Here is a 16,997-nt window from a genome sequence, read left to right as displayed (position 1 = left end):
TCTCCCCACAGCCCCTCCAACACTTGTTGCTTTCTGATTTTTTGAATTAGGCTATATTTGAGGGTCTAGGTGGTACCTCAGTGTTGTTTTAATTTGCATTTATCTTATGGCTAAAGATCAGGAACATTTTCTCATATGTTTGTTAGCCATTCAGATTTCTGCCCCTGTGAAGCTACTGTTCAGGTCCTTTGCCCACCTCCTCAGTGGGCAATGCATTTGTTTCTTTTTTGAAGCTAGCAGAGTATTAGAGATTTTAGAAATAAGGCCTTGTCTGATGTGTTATTTCTGAAGATGATTTCCCAGTCCGTGGGCTCTCTTATTACTCTCTTGGTGAATTATTTTGATGTACACAGGTGTTTTATCTTCAGCATATTCCATTTGTCAATCTGTGCCTCCTTTGTGTTTGTGCCCTTCCCTATTTCTGATAGCCTGTGTATTCCCTGCGTCAAAGTTCTCAAGTTGGTCCCAATTCACTCATTGATGGCCCTAATAGTTTGGGGTTTAACTTCAAGGTCTGTGATGATCCACCTTGAGTTAATCTTGTGCATGGAGAGAGATAAGGGTCTTGCTTCATTTTTCTGTAGGTAAATATCCATTTCTTCCAGCACCACTTGTTAAAGAGGGCATTTGCTTCCCCTTGGATATTTTTTGGGCGGGCCTTGTCTTTTTGACTGACCCTGTACTCTACCAAGAAGCCATGACGGCACAGAGGTTATGCATCTGCTTCCTTAACTGCAAGGTCATCAGAACCCACCAGTCACTCCATGAGAGTTGCAGTCTCAGAAACTCACATGGGCAGTTCTACCCTGTCCTGTAGGCTCCCTAAAAGTCAGAATCCATTTGATGGCAGTGACATTTGGTTCTACTTTACCAAGCGCAACGTCTTTTTCCAGGGACTGATCCCTCCCTATCACATGTCCAAAGTATGTGAGAGAAGCGTCATCAGCCTCGCTGGTGGTGTATCTTTGAAGTGTTTCCCACAGCATCAGGAAATCCCACCTGCAATGCACGAGGATTCCAAAGTTTTCACACCCTGCTCACTATTTCAACTCTTTGTGTGTGTGTTTACATGTGACCAATGTGACAGAATTTATTACCATTCCAATGATAAGATTTAAAAAAAAAAACGAGGAAGATCTTATTTAGAGTAAATTAAAAATAATACGTTTGCCTCAAGATTGGCATTTATTCAAATCTCCACCAGTCTGCCTACCCAGCTGCTCAGAAGGAAAGGTGTTCAGGGATGACACAGAGTTTGGGCACATTCTTAATTTCCTCCTGATGCCCAAAGTAGCATCTTTACCAGCCCTTCTAGTGCGGATAGAGCACACACTGGGAAAGGCATTGCTTCTAGAGTTCTCATTCACATAGGCATGGGTTGGTTCCAAGGAAAGTAACGAAACGTGTGTCTGCAAACTGCGGGTGGCTGCAGACAAGGTCTCCCCGTAACGCACTAGTCAGTCTGACAGGGTGGCTTTGAAAAGCAATACTGGATATTTTTTGTGTCATTTTTTTAAAAAACATGATTTTGAGGTCAGAGCTTCTATGCAATTTTTAAAACAAAACTGAAATGGCCATCTTCTCAAATCATCGAAAATTTGAAGCAAGTTTATAGAACTGCTGCCTCTTATACAACACAACGGTTTTTAGATGGTTGGGGAAACTTCAAAATTAGCCAAGAGAGGAGACTGGCCCAATGGCAAGTAACAACAACAGCAGCGATGGGGACGTCTGACTGGTCCTGTGGTTACGATGCATCTTTTGTGAAGTCTGTTTGCACCCAGTCATCTGATGAAGGGGTTACAGTGTTCATGGTCCAATCTTTCCTTTTAGGCACATTCCTTTAGTGGAATTAAAATGCATAGAATGTTCTGAGATGATAGCCGGGAGCAACCAAACGCATGTCTTTAGGAGTTTCTGGTTTAAAAAAATGTTCATTTTCCATACCTTTTAAATGTTAGAACTGATTGCTAGTGACTTCTAAATACTGGAAATTGGCTGAAAATGTCTTCATTTATAAATTTACAGTGTGCTGTGGGGGGAGAGTTCGGCTTGACCTATTATGGACATGGTATAAATGAAAGAATAGTTATGGTTTCATTTGTGGATGTGTGAATTAATTCTCACCTTATGAGATTAAGTAAAGGGTCCTGAGTAAATTATGTCCATCTAGTTGCAGCGCATATTGATCTTTGAGAATGCTAAATTACACCTTAAAGGTACCTCTACGAAGCAATTTCACTCTGTGACGTGTGGGGTCACTCTGAGTCAGGCCTGAATCTAATCGAGCTCATGATAATGAAAACAATAATAGGTTGCACACACATAAATGATTGGGCAGCACCACCCACGCTCTCTTGTTCCCAAGGAACTGGAATCACACAGTGCTTAGCAGCCCCTTGCGGGGGTAAGTCCCCCAACATGGTGTTCCCATGTAACATCACTAGATTAAACATGTAACATCACTAGATTAAAAAGGCTTCAAAATAATGGATTCAACTTTATGGTTACCTTTGATTCTCATATTATTTTGAATCCTGAGTCAAGGTCATGGGTTGCTTTTTTTCAACCAATATCAATTAATTATTTTCATAGCTCAACAGTGAGCCAGTCTGAGGAGGATTTCTCATAATGTTAGCTTCTAAGTTCTTTGATTTTTTAACTTAATGACATTGTGGGAGTGCTGATCATGATCTCCAGATTAAAGGCAACAAAGCAAGTAATGGACTTTCTTTTGTTATATAAATCATTTTATCAGGGGCTCTAACAGCTCTTAGAACAATCCATACATCAATTGTATCAAGCACATTTGTACAGATGTTGCCATCATCATTTCCAAAACATTTTCTTTCTACTTGAGTCCTTGGTATCAGCTATTTTTTTGTGCTCCCCCCACCCCACCCTCGCACCATCATGAACTCTTGATATATTATAAATTATTATTATTTTCATATATTACACAGACCACTGTCTCCCTTGACCGATGGCTCGGTTGTTTGTCACTTTGAGGGTGGGGGAGCTATATGTAGATTATGGCAATTGGTTCCTCCATTATGCCCCTGCTCTCCCTACCTTCCCTCTACCCTCATGGTATCACTACTCCCATTACTGTTCCCAAGGGGTTTATCTGTCCTGGATTCTGTGTGATGAGAGCTCTTATTGGTACCAGTGTACAGGCTCTGGTTTAGCCAGGTTTTTAAAGTAGATCTGGGGTCATGATAGTGGGGGGTGGGGCCGAGTATTAATGAACTAGAGGAATGTTGTGTGTTTTGTCAGTTCTATACTGCACCCCGGCTGGCTCGTTGCTTCCTGTGACCTTTCTATGAGGGGATTCCCAATTGTCTACAGATGGGCTTTGTGTCTCCACTCTGACATACTTGTTCACATAGTTATGATTGTTTTGGGTCTTCTGATGCCTGATACCTAATCCCGTTGACACTTCATGATCACCCAGGCCGGCATGCTTCTTCCATGTGGACTCTGTTGCCTCTCTGCTAGCTGGCCACTTGTTTAACTTCACACCTTTAAGACCCCAGACTCTATATATTTTAATAGCCAGGCACCATCATCTTTCTCTACTATATTTGCTTATGGACCCATTTTGATTTCAGCAATTGTGTTGAGAAGGTGAGCATCACAGAATGACAGGTTATTAGAACAAAGTGTTCTTTTTTTTTTTTTTAGAACAAAGTGTTCTTACATTGAAGGAGGACTTGGGTAGAGACCCAATGTCTGTCTGCGACCTTATATTTAACATATAAATATATGTACATAGACCTATATCCCTATCATTATATATTTACCTGTACTCATGCCTATATTTAGAGCCCTATAAATGTCTTTTGCCTCCTAATTCTTTCCTCTATTTTCTTTTACCTTCTGCCTGTCCTACTCTCATGTTCAACCTTCATTTGGCTGCAAGGATACTGTAATCAGTCACCACTCTGTTTGGTGATAAGAACCACCAGATTGTCTGAAGTGGACTGTTAGAATTTTAGAAATTTTTAGATATTATTTTATCTTCCACGGGCTGCCTTCTAAAGAGAAAAACAAGCAAACAAACAAAAACTTAACAGTGACAACTGTTTTGTGGGACTCTCTGTAGTACTGTGAAGCTTACTGTACCGTTAGACTTCCATGATAAATGACACCTCCTCCTTACAATTTATATGGTGATGTGGTAGTTACATAATCTGGTATCAATTTGGGACTTGAGAGGATTAAGGGTCAAGGGATGTAGTCTAGTCTGTCAATCAGGTCATAGCCAATGAGGCCTCTCTGTAGGCATGGCGTTCTGAGAATTCTGGGAAATCTGGTATTTCCTCCTTGGAGATGGGAGACATCTCTCTTTCTCTGTTGACTCCCTGTGAGACATCCCTGAGGAGAAGCCACATGGACCTACCCTGATGCAACCAGAGCTCTGGGAACTGGAGAAGCCACGTGGAGACCCCTGCCAGCACTGAGATGCTTAGAATGCCACTGGACCCAAAGACTTTCCACCCACTGACCTGTGATTGTCCTGGGTGTCATTGCATGTGTTTCATGAGTCTGATGTATCAGACAAATGGGCTTGGACTGGACTGGGTTGGGATGCTTTCTTAATGCACAATTACCCTTCATATAAAACTCTCTCTTACACACCTATGAGTTTGTATGGATTTCTCTGGTATACAGGGACTAACACAGGTGGCATGCACATCCCTCTCTACGAGATGAAAAGCTTCTGAGAGAAAATATTGGGTCTTGATCTTCATATATCCAGTGCTTAGTATATGATATATTATAAGTGAAAAAAAGTTCTGCTGGGCAGAGCTTTGATAATACGCAAAAATAGCAGGTAGCCATGAAATTTTGCTTCCTGCTTGGGAAAAATGCTGCAGACACTGTTGTGATATTGAACACAATTTACAAGGATGGCGCTATGGGAAAAACTCAGCGTATGAGTGGTTTTCTGGTTTCAAAAAAGGTGAAATGACAATTGATGATGAAAACTCATTCTGGATGTCTGTCAACTTCCCAAGTGGATGAAACTATCAACTTGTAGTACATTTGGAGTTTTTTCCACCAAGTCAGATTGTTAATGAAGCTTTCTATTTAGGGGTTCTGAAAAGATTGCAGAACAATGTGGGACAAAAAAATGGCCTGATTTGTGGTAGACGGGGGACTGGTTTTATCACCATGGCACTGCACCTGCTCACCAGCCATCTCAGAGCACCAGTTTTTGGCAAAAAGCAGCATGCCCCTCTTTCCCCACACACCTGACTCACCTAATCTCACTCCCCGAGACTTCTTTTTGTTTCCAAGAATGAAAAGGGACATGAAAGAACTGTGATTTGATGAAGTAGAAGAGGTGAAGTAAAAAATGAGGGAGGTGCTGTCAGCCATCCAAACAGATGAATTTGAAAAATGTTTCCAAGGATGGAAATTCAGTGTTGGCAAATGTATTAAGTGTAATGGAGAGTACTTGAAGGTGATAAGATTATTTAAAAAAATAATAATAATACATAGCTTTGAAAAAACAATTATGTTTTTAGGGGTCCTTTGTAAAGCAACGCCTGACACATATGAGTGCTATATCAGTACTAATTGTAGCCTGGAGTTTAAGAGTTGATCAGTATAGATTACTGCTGTTTGGACCAAACTTCAGTCAAAAAAGTTTCCCTAATATTATACCAATGAAAATAATAAGTGTGAAATACCCTTTTATGTAAACCAGCAGTTCTCAACCTGTGGGTTGCGACCCCTTTGGAGGTCAAACAGCCCTTTCAGAGGTTGCCTGATTCATAGCAGTTGCAAAATTACTGTGATGAAGTAGCAGCAAAAATAATTTTATGGATGGGGGGGGCACCACAACATGAGGAACTGTATTAAAGGGCCACAGCATTAGGAAGGTTGAGAACCACTGATGTACACTCAAATAACTTAAGTTGAAAATGTGATTTATAAAAAAATTAAGTATTAATTAAATAATCAAAGTTCAAACCATTCCACAATCATAAAGTCCTTAATTATTCTTTTGTTCTTCCTAACTACAGAGATTAATGGACAACAGGGAAGAGTTTTGCTCCTGAAAGTTCTGCATATGCCTTATTTATATGTAATTACATTATCTATTATCCAAGTATTTGTCTTGGGCTATGTGAATTATAATCTTCTTTGCTCTTTATCTCATTCATTATAGAGATGTGTGCCCTAGAGACTCTAGAGAAATATTAATTGAATGAATAATGGAACAAAAAATCTCTACATGCTCTTTTAGTTTTAATCCAACTCTTTGCCAAAGTTTTGCTTCCTTGATCATATAATTACTTATAATTTACAAGGGAAAAATATAATCACTGGTGAATCACATTTCATTTGAAATTCCATTTAAAATTTTGTTTCAATCACAAATATTACAGGTTTGATATGATTTATGAATTTAACTTTCAACTATATTGGGGAAGTGATCTAAACATAGCCTCACATTTTCTTCTTCTGAATCTCTAATTAGATCTGTTCAGTTAACCTAGTTTTACTAAAATTATGTGTTCTTCATTTTGCCTAATTCAAGTACCTGGTGAATATGTATGTTGAGTGACAAAAGATGTTACCTTCCAGGGCGAGTCAGCTCAAGAAGATCCAGGTCAAATTTAGTAGGTGGGAAAAAATGGGCACATACTTTCTATTTCTAATCTATCAACAATTTTTAATAGATCATTTTATTGGGAACTCTTACAGCTCTTTTAACAATCCATACATCAATTATAGAAAACATATTTGTACATCTGTTGCCATCATGATTTTCAAAATATGTTCTTTCTACGTGAGCCCTGCTAGATGGCTGCTTGCTTAACTTCAGCCTTTATGGCCACAGACACTATATCTTTTAATAGCCGGGCACCATCAGCTTTCTTTACCACATTTGCTTATGCACCCATTTTGTCTTCACTGATTGTGCCAGGAAGGTGAGCATCACAGAATGCCAGGTTATTACAGCAATGTGTTCATGCATTGAGGGAGTACTTGAGTAGAAACCCAATGGCGATCTGCTACCTTAATCCTTAACATATAAGTATATGTACATAGACCTATACTGCTATCATTATATATTAATATATTTATATATGTACATGCCTATATTTATACCTCTATAAATGTTTTTTGCCTCATAGTTCTTTCCTCTATTTCTTTCTACTTACTTCCTGTGCCACTATCATGTTCGACCTTCATTCGGCTCTCAGTAATTTGTCTCAGCTACATTGCACTTGAACAAACCCCACCAGGTATTATACACCCTCCTTGCCATCAATTTTAGATTACTTGTTGTTCCCTTGTCCCTGGGTTTGTCTCCCATGCCCCCCTGGAGGTGTTGGCCCTGTTATTTTCTCCTTGGGATTGTTTATCCCACCTCTCTTATATAGATAGACATGAGGCGGGGGTGGGGGTAGAAAGAAAGAAAAGGGAGCGGGGAAGCTTATAAATAGGTCCAGGTCTGTCTACAGACCCTTATAAATGTTTTCCAATAGGGTGTGGTGAGCTGTCAAGCCCTATCCAATGATTCTGAAGTCTGTTTTCGGGATTCTTTGGGAACTTGGTCACTTTGTTCCCCTCACTTCTCTGTTGTGCGCCCTGTGTGTTTCACCCGGGTGTGGGGTGTCAAACAGGGCACCATTCCCACACTGTGTCTCCAGTGCTGTCTCCCATAGTGCTGTGGGTGAGTCAGTGGAGGAGGTGGGTGTCCTATTTTGTGGTGGGGCAGGCCCTACAGTTTTCTCTGTGCATTGACTGCACATTTAATATCAAACTCTCTTGGGAACAACTGGAATCACCGTTCTCTGGCTGCAGAGAGAAAACGGAAAGGTGAGAATCTGAAGCAGCGAGACAGAAGCCACCTCATGGGTAGACTCCGTTCCTGCCGATGCCCAGAGCCACCGCCTTTCCTTCTCATCACACGCTCTTTCTCCTTTTGGAGCTCGTTTGCCGTCACCATTTTGTTAGCAGAAAACGAAAGCTCCTTTTACATATGAACAAATTCACGTGTGGAAGAGTCTTATCAGAAAAAGAAAATTCAAAGCTTGCTAAATGAATACACAAATATAATGCTCTCTCCAATGATACAGGTCCTGAGTCTTATCACAGGTCTATAATAAAACAAAACCAAACTCACTGGCGTCGAGTCGATGTTGACTCAGAGTGACTATAGGACAGGGTATAACTTCCCTTGTGAGTTTCCAAGACTTCTTTTTAGGGGGAGTAGAGAGTTCAGTCTTGCTCCTGCAGAGCAATTGGTAGTTTTGAACTGCGAACTTTGGGGATTACAGTTCGTTGAGTAACATACACGTCACCAGGGCCCCATCGACCTAAAGAATGTGTCTTAGGTGAGGGAAAGTCTCTGAACAAATGCCTTGGCACTTTTGTTTCGAACGGAATGAAGCTGAATAAAGGCAACTCTTTCCTGAGCTTTACATAGTGCAAGGTTGTTTTGTTTCTCTGGAGAACAAAGAGGGAAAAGGTGTTGTTTTTTTAATTTGCATATTTGGAAAACAACCTGGAAACAGAATTTTTTTTCAAGCTCTTATCATGTCCAAGCCCCAGATAAACTCTTCAAACTAAAGACGACAGGGTTGTGGATAACTAACATGTTCCCAGGATGAAGCATTCGGCTGGGGGTGTGGGGGGGGCAGAGGCTGGTGGAGTTCCATGCATCATCCCACTACACATGCTCCGGCAGCTTGGCAACCACTCCCGGACTCCATGCTAGCACACTATTCATGTATTTCCATTTGCATGAACCCACTCTAAGGTTTTGCCTGGTTGATTTTTCAAGTTAATGATAGGGCACTTGGGGAAAGATTCATGTCAGGAATGCAGAGGTTTAGCAAATTGTTGAAGAATTTCACCATACAATTAATCTCTCTCTCTCCTGCATTACAAAAGTGTGCGTGATGAAGATGGGGACGTTGTAATGATGTAGATATCAAAGGTATGCGAGAGCTAGGGGGAATTCAGCCGTAAAAATGATATTGAGATGGCTTTCTGCTCTAAGAAAGATGTATAAATCATCCCTGGCACCCTATGCCATCCTTCCTTGCCAAAATGATCTCGGCAGTTCCCCCCCCCCCCCCCATACAGCTGTCCCCTTCTGGAGCAGGATCCTCAAGGCAGCATTGTGACAAAGAATTGTAGTGGCATCTCAACTAAACCTACTGCCACGCTTTCAACTTCATAGATGGGCTTCGTACTGTCTCTTCACTCCAGCTCTCCCTTCCTCTGGCTACAGATGACTCGACTCCTGCAGTCTATTATTGGAATCAAATACCTCTTTCTTCTGATGCAAGATCGGGTAGCAGCCCAACGTGATAGTCAAGATTGTTAACCGGGACGGCACAGGGACTGAGCAGTAAGAGTTGTTGCAAGTCTCTGTTAAAAGCCCTGCTGTGTCCTGACCTTTATGTCTTAGTTGCTGGATGTTGGAGTCCTGGAGAACCTTGGGGTGGAGAGGACTGACTGAGGAAGGGATGGTCGTGGCACAAAGGGGCTTGGTGTAGTTTTCTGTTTAAATAAAAGCAAACTATTTCAATATTTATCAGCCTTGGAGTTAGCATTTGCTATAGGTTCTCTAGCTTTTGCAAGAATCTGCTTCCCCTTTCTTTTGCAGCCCCATAAACCCCGCAAGCTCGTTGGAATCTCATAGAGGCGGTGTAGGACAAAAGAGAACTGCCCCTGTGCACTTTGGAGACTGCAACTCTTTACAGGAGTTGAAAGCCTCCACTTTCTCTCTCTCAGAGCAGCTGATGGTTTTGAACAGCTGACCTTGTGGTTAGTAGCCCAATATGTAATCACTACGCCACCAGAACTCATTGTTTGCATCCCGGTAGTCCCCCTTGTAGAGGAGCCTGGGTGACTTAGTAGTCACTCATCACTCAACCAGAGAAAGATGAGACTTTGTGCTGCTGCAAAGATTTACAGCCTCAAAAACCCAAAGGGGGCAGCTCTTCACTGTGGATTTGGTTTGATTTAGTGCCTCCTAGAGTTCCCAAGGAGAGAGACAGGGCTGTTTAGTCCAATCAAGGGTTATCATTGCCATCAACTCATTGCTGATTCATGGTGACTTCCTGTGGGCTTCCAAGACTGAGGCTATTTACGGGGGTAGAAACCCAGGTTTTTCTTCTGTGGAGCTGCTGGGGGTTTCAAACTGTGGACCATGTGGATCGCAGGCCAAGGCATAGCCATGAGGCCACTAGGGCTCCTCAAAGAGGTACAGCCTCAGAGCCTCGCAGGAACAGTTCCACCTTGTCAATAGGGTTAATGAGTCCGCCTCTCCTCAATGGCAATGACTTCTTAGAATTCCCGAGTGTCCCAAAGAATTAATACTTTGCTTACTAGTGGAACGGGTGGTTGTTTTAATCCATCCTGAGGCACTTCTGAAGAAAGGTGGCAAAATACTTCCTAAAGATTGTAGCCATTGAAAACCCTAAAGAGCATTCAAAGGGTCCCCAAGAGTCAGAAATGACTCCATGGTGGGTTTTTTTTCCTTCAGAGTCTCTTAACTACACATCTCCAGAGCTAACCACCTTGAGCCCCTCAGCAAACCATTCATTAACCCGGTGGTGTTATTTGTCTCAGTAACATGCATGGGAGATACAGGTATTTGCTCCTACTTTTCTCCTGCCCCCGCGGAGAATCTGGAATTTACTTGCTCTCTGAACAAGAAATGTAGTCTGTTATCAAGCCACACTCGTCTACACTGAGCTGGACTGGCTGTGGGGCGGTCCAGTGTTAGTGTATGGGGCTGTCGGCGGAATACCAGAGAGGTGCCGCAAAACGATTTTCAGAGGCGAATTTTTAACTTGATATTTTGGAGAAAACATTTTCCCTCCCACTCCAGGTATGTAGTACTTCTGGGGGGGGGGGGAAGAAAGTTAAAGCATTAGAGGCTTGGTCACCCCATTAACCAGATTTTGAAAAGCTGAGGAGAGAGTGGGAGTCCATGGGGAATGTAGCTGCCTAATTCGGCAGGCAAGAGTTCAAAAGATGTGCTGCATGCCAAAAATCTGCTGCACAAGCCCTCTTTAGAGTATGGAAGACCAAGGATTTTACTGTGAGGACTAAGGTATTCATGGCCCATCCATGGCCCACCCTGGCCCATCCATTGCTTCATAGACATGTGAAAGTTGGACATTGAATAAGGAAGTGCTAAGAAGAATCAATACACTTGAATCGTGGTGCTTGAGAGAAAAATTGAAAGTACCATAGACTTCTAAGAGGACAAACGCGCCAGAAAAAGTACGCCAGATGCTCCTGCGAAGCAAGAATGGTAAGACTTGGCCCTGCATACTTGGACCAGGCTGTCAGAGAGACCAGTCCCTGGAGAAAGACACCATGCTGGTAGAGCGGAGGGGAAGTGAAAGAGAGAAAGACCCGCGAGGAGATGGACGAACACAGTGGCTGCAACCATGGGCTCCCACGTAGGAACTATCGTGAGGATGGCCAAGGTCCGGGCAGTGTTCTATTCTGTTGGTCATGGCATCGTGATGGGTCCAAACTCACTCTTAGGCTCCTGACAACCACAACCACTCATTTCTGAAGAGCAGAAATAGAGCTTTCTGAGGAGGACGGTGACGCAAACACTCAGCTGGTCACTCAGAGGTCGAATTAAAGGTTTAAGTCCAACCATAGGCTGGACTTAAAAATCTCATGGGCAGTAAAAAAAAGAAAAAATCAAACAAAGGAATAATAGCTAATCAAACCCCAATGGAGCACAATTCTATTCTAACAAAACCGTTAGAATACATTCAAGGGTTGGATGGTAGGGAATCCAGAACCCTCTTAGTGATCGTGGGACTGCCTCATATGGGGAAAGGGATTTAGTATTTCTTTAACTCACTGAAAGTTTTCCCTCTCACTGTCTATAATACTTGTGTCAAGAGATCAGGGTTTGGAAAGTCATCCTTCAGGGACTTTTTTTTTTTTAGCCATTCATTTCCTGTATCTCTATCACCAATGGAATGGCAATCTTCAAGGACCAGTGTTGGGGGTCATATTCTGTGTGACTTAACCCAACAGAACTTCCAGAATCTAATGAACAATATGCCTAGTTCAGTATGTTATGCTTCTCGGTGAGGGTGTCAGATGTGGATGTGTGTTGGAGGGTTCCTAGTCTACGACAAGATTCCATCTTGCACTGTACCAAGATACATCAGTGGCTCAGACCACCCACCGTGTACAGGTGGTTTCACAGCACTACAGGGTTTGATTCCAGTAGTGTATGTGTAAGTTTACACATATATGTTTAAGTCTGAGAGACAAGGGATAGAAAGATCCCTAGGAAAGCCATTTATTCCAGTTCTCTACTTTCAAAGCTCAGAAAGCAAAAGATTGAAAATTCAAAAGCTACTTTATGTATGTAGACGATAGGAGACATATATGAAAAAATGGGGACTTCGCATACTCTACCAACAACTGACTGTTCTTTTTGGTTGAAGACACAGCTTATTAATTATTCCATCTGCAGGGTTTGCTATGGACCTCACAGAGGGGCATACCTCACCCCTGTGAAAGATGACAGGCTCTGTGCAGGGAGAGATGTGGACCTTCTCCTAACCAGGCATAGTTTCTGAGAATGGAAGTGCCATTAGAACCTTTACTTGCTAGCGCCATAGTGACAGCAAACATTGGCAAAGTTACTTTTGCCTAAATGTTCAAAATGTCTGCATGACTTACATCCTACTTTGAAAGTGTAGAAGGAAGCTCTGGTGGTGCAGTGTTGATGTGCTTGACTGCTCATCGAAAGGTCACAGGTTCAAACCCACCCACAACTCTATGGAGGAAGCCATGAATCTGCTTCCATGATCCGACCCTTGGAAATCTATGTGCCAGCTGTTCTCTGTCCTAAAGGGTGGCTATGACTCAGAATCAATTCTACATCGACTTGTGTGGTCTGGTTTGGTTTTCCACGTTGAAACTGTAAATCTTTCCTTTGCTGTTTAGAGACATCTTGAAATGTAACAAAGTGGGCGCTATCAAAAGTTCAAGAGGTTAGGTAACGTATTTGAAACAGGGAGGCTTGTAAAATATGTAACACCCCCCCCACACACACACATGCACACCACTCCAAGAATCAGTTCCTCCTTTCTCTTTGCCCCATATGATGATTTTGGGTGACAAAGAAAAGCCCAAATTAAGATTAATTAGAAAACTACAATTCCTCCACTTCTGGCCTGGTACCCTCCTTCATGATTTGGGGTATTAAAAAAAGAGGACCTGATGCAAAGGGCTGAAGTGGAGAGCAAATGCTTTGAAAATGATTAGGGCAAAGAATGTACAGATGTGCTTTATACAATTGATGTATGTATATGTATGGATTGTGATAAGAGTTGTATGAGTCCCTAATAAAATGTAAAAAAAATTGGGATGTACTTGATGGCAATGGAGTTGGGTTTTTTAAATGCTTCTTTTTTGGCTATTACTGCTGAATTGCAATACAAAGGAGTAGCTTTCTTTAACCTATGAACCCGTTGTCATCAACTCCTACTCTCTACTCTCATCCCCATCTACAGGCAGGCATATAGGATGAGGCCAGGAGAGGACACACCATCCAAATACAATAAACCTCATGCCTTTGGTCCAACAGTGCGGAGGCCGAGCTCAGGAAAGCTACAGAAGTCATAGAAGCCGAGGAGTAGGGTCAGCACTGTCTGGTTATCCAGGGAGAAGAAAGGTAGCTTGGCCTGTAGACAGCATCTAGGAAGAGATGTTGACAGGTGAGTGAAGATGAGATACCGTGACGACCTGGGAGAAGGAGGCAAGGGTGCACAGAAATGTCTTTGTCGCGTTCCTGTGCCACGTAGCCTGACTCTGCCTCCTTCGGCTAAGTTAGTTTCCGTGCCATCCTCTGTCATAGCTGCCTAGTGGTATCGCAATGGGAAAATGCCAAAAGTGGGTGGCATTAAAGCTCAGAAATGGATTTTCTCAAAGCTTCACAGGCTAGAAGTCTGAATTCAAGGCCTGGCTCTAGGGAGAGGTCCTTCTGTATTTCAGGCCCTAACTCCCTGCTGTGGAGTTGATCTCAATTCTCTGCGGCCTTGTGGGACAGCGGAGAGTTGCCAGCAAGAGGTTCACAAGGCTGTAAATCTGGATGGAAGCGGGCTGCTTCATCTTTTTCCCACCAAGGGGCTAAAGGATTCAAACTGCTAACCTTTTGGTTAGCAGCCAAGTTCTTGAAGCACTGTGTTAAAATAAAAAATAAATGTAAACCCCCAAAAGCTCATTGTGATCCAGTCAGTTTTGATTCACCACAACCTTGTAGACCAGCAGCCAATGGCCCCTTTGGGTTTCTGAGACTAAATCCTTATGGGAGTAGAGGGACTCCTATGTCTCCCACAGACCCACTGGTGGACTAGAACCGCTCACCTTGCCATCAATAGCAAGCAGTCCTTGGTGTTCCTGCACTGATAGGCACATCTGTTAGGTCTGCTTTCACATGACTTCTCCTCCCTGGGCATCTCTCTGTGTCTCTTCTGTTCTTTCTATAGGTCAGAAGTTATTCTGGGTCTAAGGCCCAACCTGCTGTGGTATATGACCTCATAAACGTATGAAAAATCTATTTCCAAGAAGATTCATCTATAGGGCCCAGAAGGTTAACACATTTTTTGAGGGGTCACAACTCAATCCACAGCATCTACATCCAGTCATAAATTCAGATGGACTTAAACAAGCTTGGGTATTTTTCTGTTCCTTATACACACACACACAAATGTTGACTAAAACTATCCACTTATCACTAGCAAATGCCTCATAATAAGACTGACAAATGAAGTCATGGACAAGGCTTAAGCAGCCATCAGATAATAATAATTATTCTCATATTAAAGCATATATACATGCACCACTTGGTCATCGAGTCGATTCTGACTCTCGATGTATCTATATAAGGACGCAGAGGCTGTAAATCTTAATGGGAGCAGATTGCCTCACCTTTCTCCCAAGGAGAGGCTGGTGAGTCTCAACTGCTAACCTTGTGATCAGCAGTGTAGTGCTTAATTGAGAATGTCACCAGGGATGCTCATACGTCAATGGGGACTTCTCGTACTTATCACTGATAAAATGTAATTTTTTAAAAAGCAGATAAAGTTGTAGATCTTGAACAATTGTCCAGTAACTTGTATTCCTATGTTCTGGAAGTTTTGGTCCCCCAGTATTTCTCTGGAATCATTGCTGTCAGTATTATTACCTAAAGGTTACCCTCTTGCTTTCACTAACATGAATGAATAAGAGATACCTTCTCCCTTTCATGTGTGACCTTGGTCAAAGAACTGAACTCTTGAGTGAAAAGATAACCCCCTCCCCCAGTCAGATGCTGCGGATCCGAGGAGTCGCAGGTCACTTGTCATCCAAGTTAATCTCCAGTCCTTTGATTAAATGGTTTTACAAGAAACAGAAACTGGGTCGCCTTTGCAAAGTTCCTCGCATTGCTTCTCCGTTCAGGATCATTGCCTCCTGGTTAAAGATCAAAAGAAGCAGAGAAGATTCTGGTGGCTCACTCATGTATTGATCAAATATGATAAAAGTGATCATAATGACTGTGATTGATAGAACGGCTACCTTGCACTCTTTCAAATATAGTACTCAAGATACACTTATCAAGCTCATCAGGGAGGAACACCATACTACCAAAAACAATGAATCAAGGTCTCAACACAAGGACAAATAAAAGCAAAGCTGGGATTCAAATCAAGCCTCGTTTAACTTAAAATCTTTCCTTCTGTAGAACGTGACTTAGTTCATGGAGAAAGTGGGGACATTGTAGTCAAGGCGATGCACATAGTTTTCCCACAATGAAGCACAGCAAACTAAGGAACATTTGATCCACTTTCACAAAGCTTTCACAATGGAACACAATCTGTGATATCCACCCTGAGGGCTGGTGTGGCACAAAACAAACTGGCCTCCCCATTGTCAGTGAGTGGCATTAGTCACTGTGAGTTATATTTGGCAATGACATACATTGTTTTTGTCCTAGCAACCAGAGACTCATTTAACAAACCTGTAGGCCGTTCTACATTTGCCACACCTGAGCCCAGTCCCAAACGTACCAAGGCAACCAGCTCTTTCCCTCATGGAAGATGTCTTCCATCTTCACCACACTATTGCTTGTATGGATGTGCAGAGGTGGGTCTGGAACATTCAGTTGCACATGAGCCTGGGTGAACTGTAGAAAATAGGAGCAAGTCTAACTTGTTTATTCAAGAATAAATATGTTATACTTCACACACACTGCAAAACACATGGCTTAAATTAAGTGCAAAGTACAGGCAGTCAAGAACATACAGCTGGACTTATTTGACCCCACAGTCAATGTACCATATGTGGTTCAGAACATTCTATTATAAATATATGGAGTGTTTATGTAACCCATTATTTGCCAATATTGGACCAATAATGCAATGGCTATCTTTTATACAACCAAACTGGTATTTGCATATGGAATTTTGTATTCATGTTATCTCTTTAATCCATTGCTTTTGCAAGACATTCTCTGTCTTTAATTTCAGAAGCTGCATATGTGCTTAGATGCTAATATGTAAATGAGATAAATGACATCACTATTCAAGAGGGAAAATAAGCTAACATGCCTAAAAGGTCTAGTTATAAAGCTGCTCTGGAATTTCCTAGACGTTTTGATGTTTCAGCCATAGAGAATCACCTACTTATTAAAATTGCGCTTACAAACAAATGACAAAGCACCCGTACCCATGAAGGACAGGTCTGAAACATGTAATGCCCTCTCACATCCTAAATTGGCCATACCTTTTCTCTGTGTAAAACTTGAGCCCAGTGCCTCTGCCTTCTTCTGGAAGAACTCTTTGTCTGAAAAGGAGAGCCTGTGTTACCAGCTGATAGGTATCACATCCCCCAGCATCTCAGGAATGTCTGCCAGGCCTCTAAAGAACCATCTCATTCTCTCTTTCATCTTTCAACAGCCTACAGTGTCATAAAGCCGTTGGCCAATTGTT

This window comes from Tenrec ecaudatus, chromosome 11 (genome assembly GCF_050624435.1).
Source record: "Tenrec ecaudatus isolate mTenEca1 chromosome 11, mTenEca1.hap1, whole genome shotgun sequence".
NCBI lineage: Eukaryota > Metazoa > Chordata > Mammalia > Afrosoricida > Tenrecidae > Tenrec > Tenrec ecaudatus.
The sequence above is the reverse complement of the archived record's forward strand: the minus strand, read 5'-3'. Positions refer to the sequence as shown.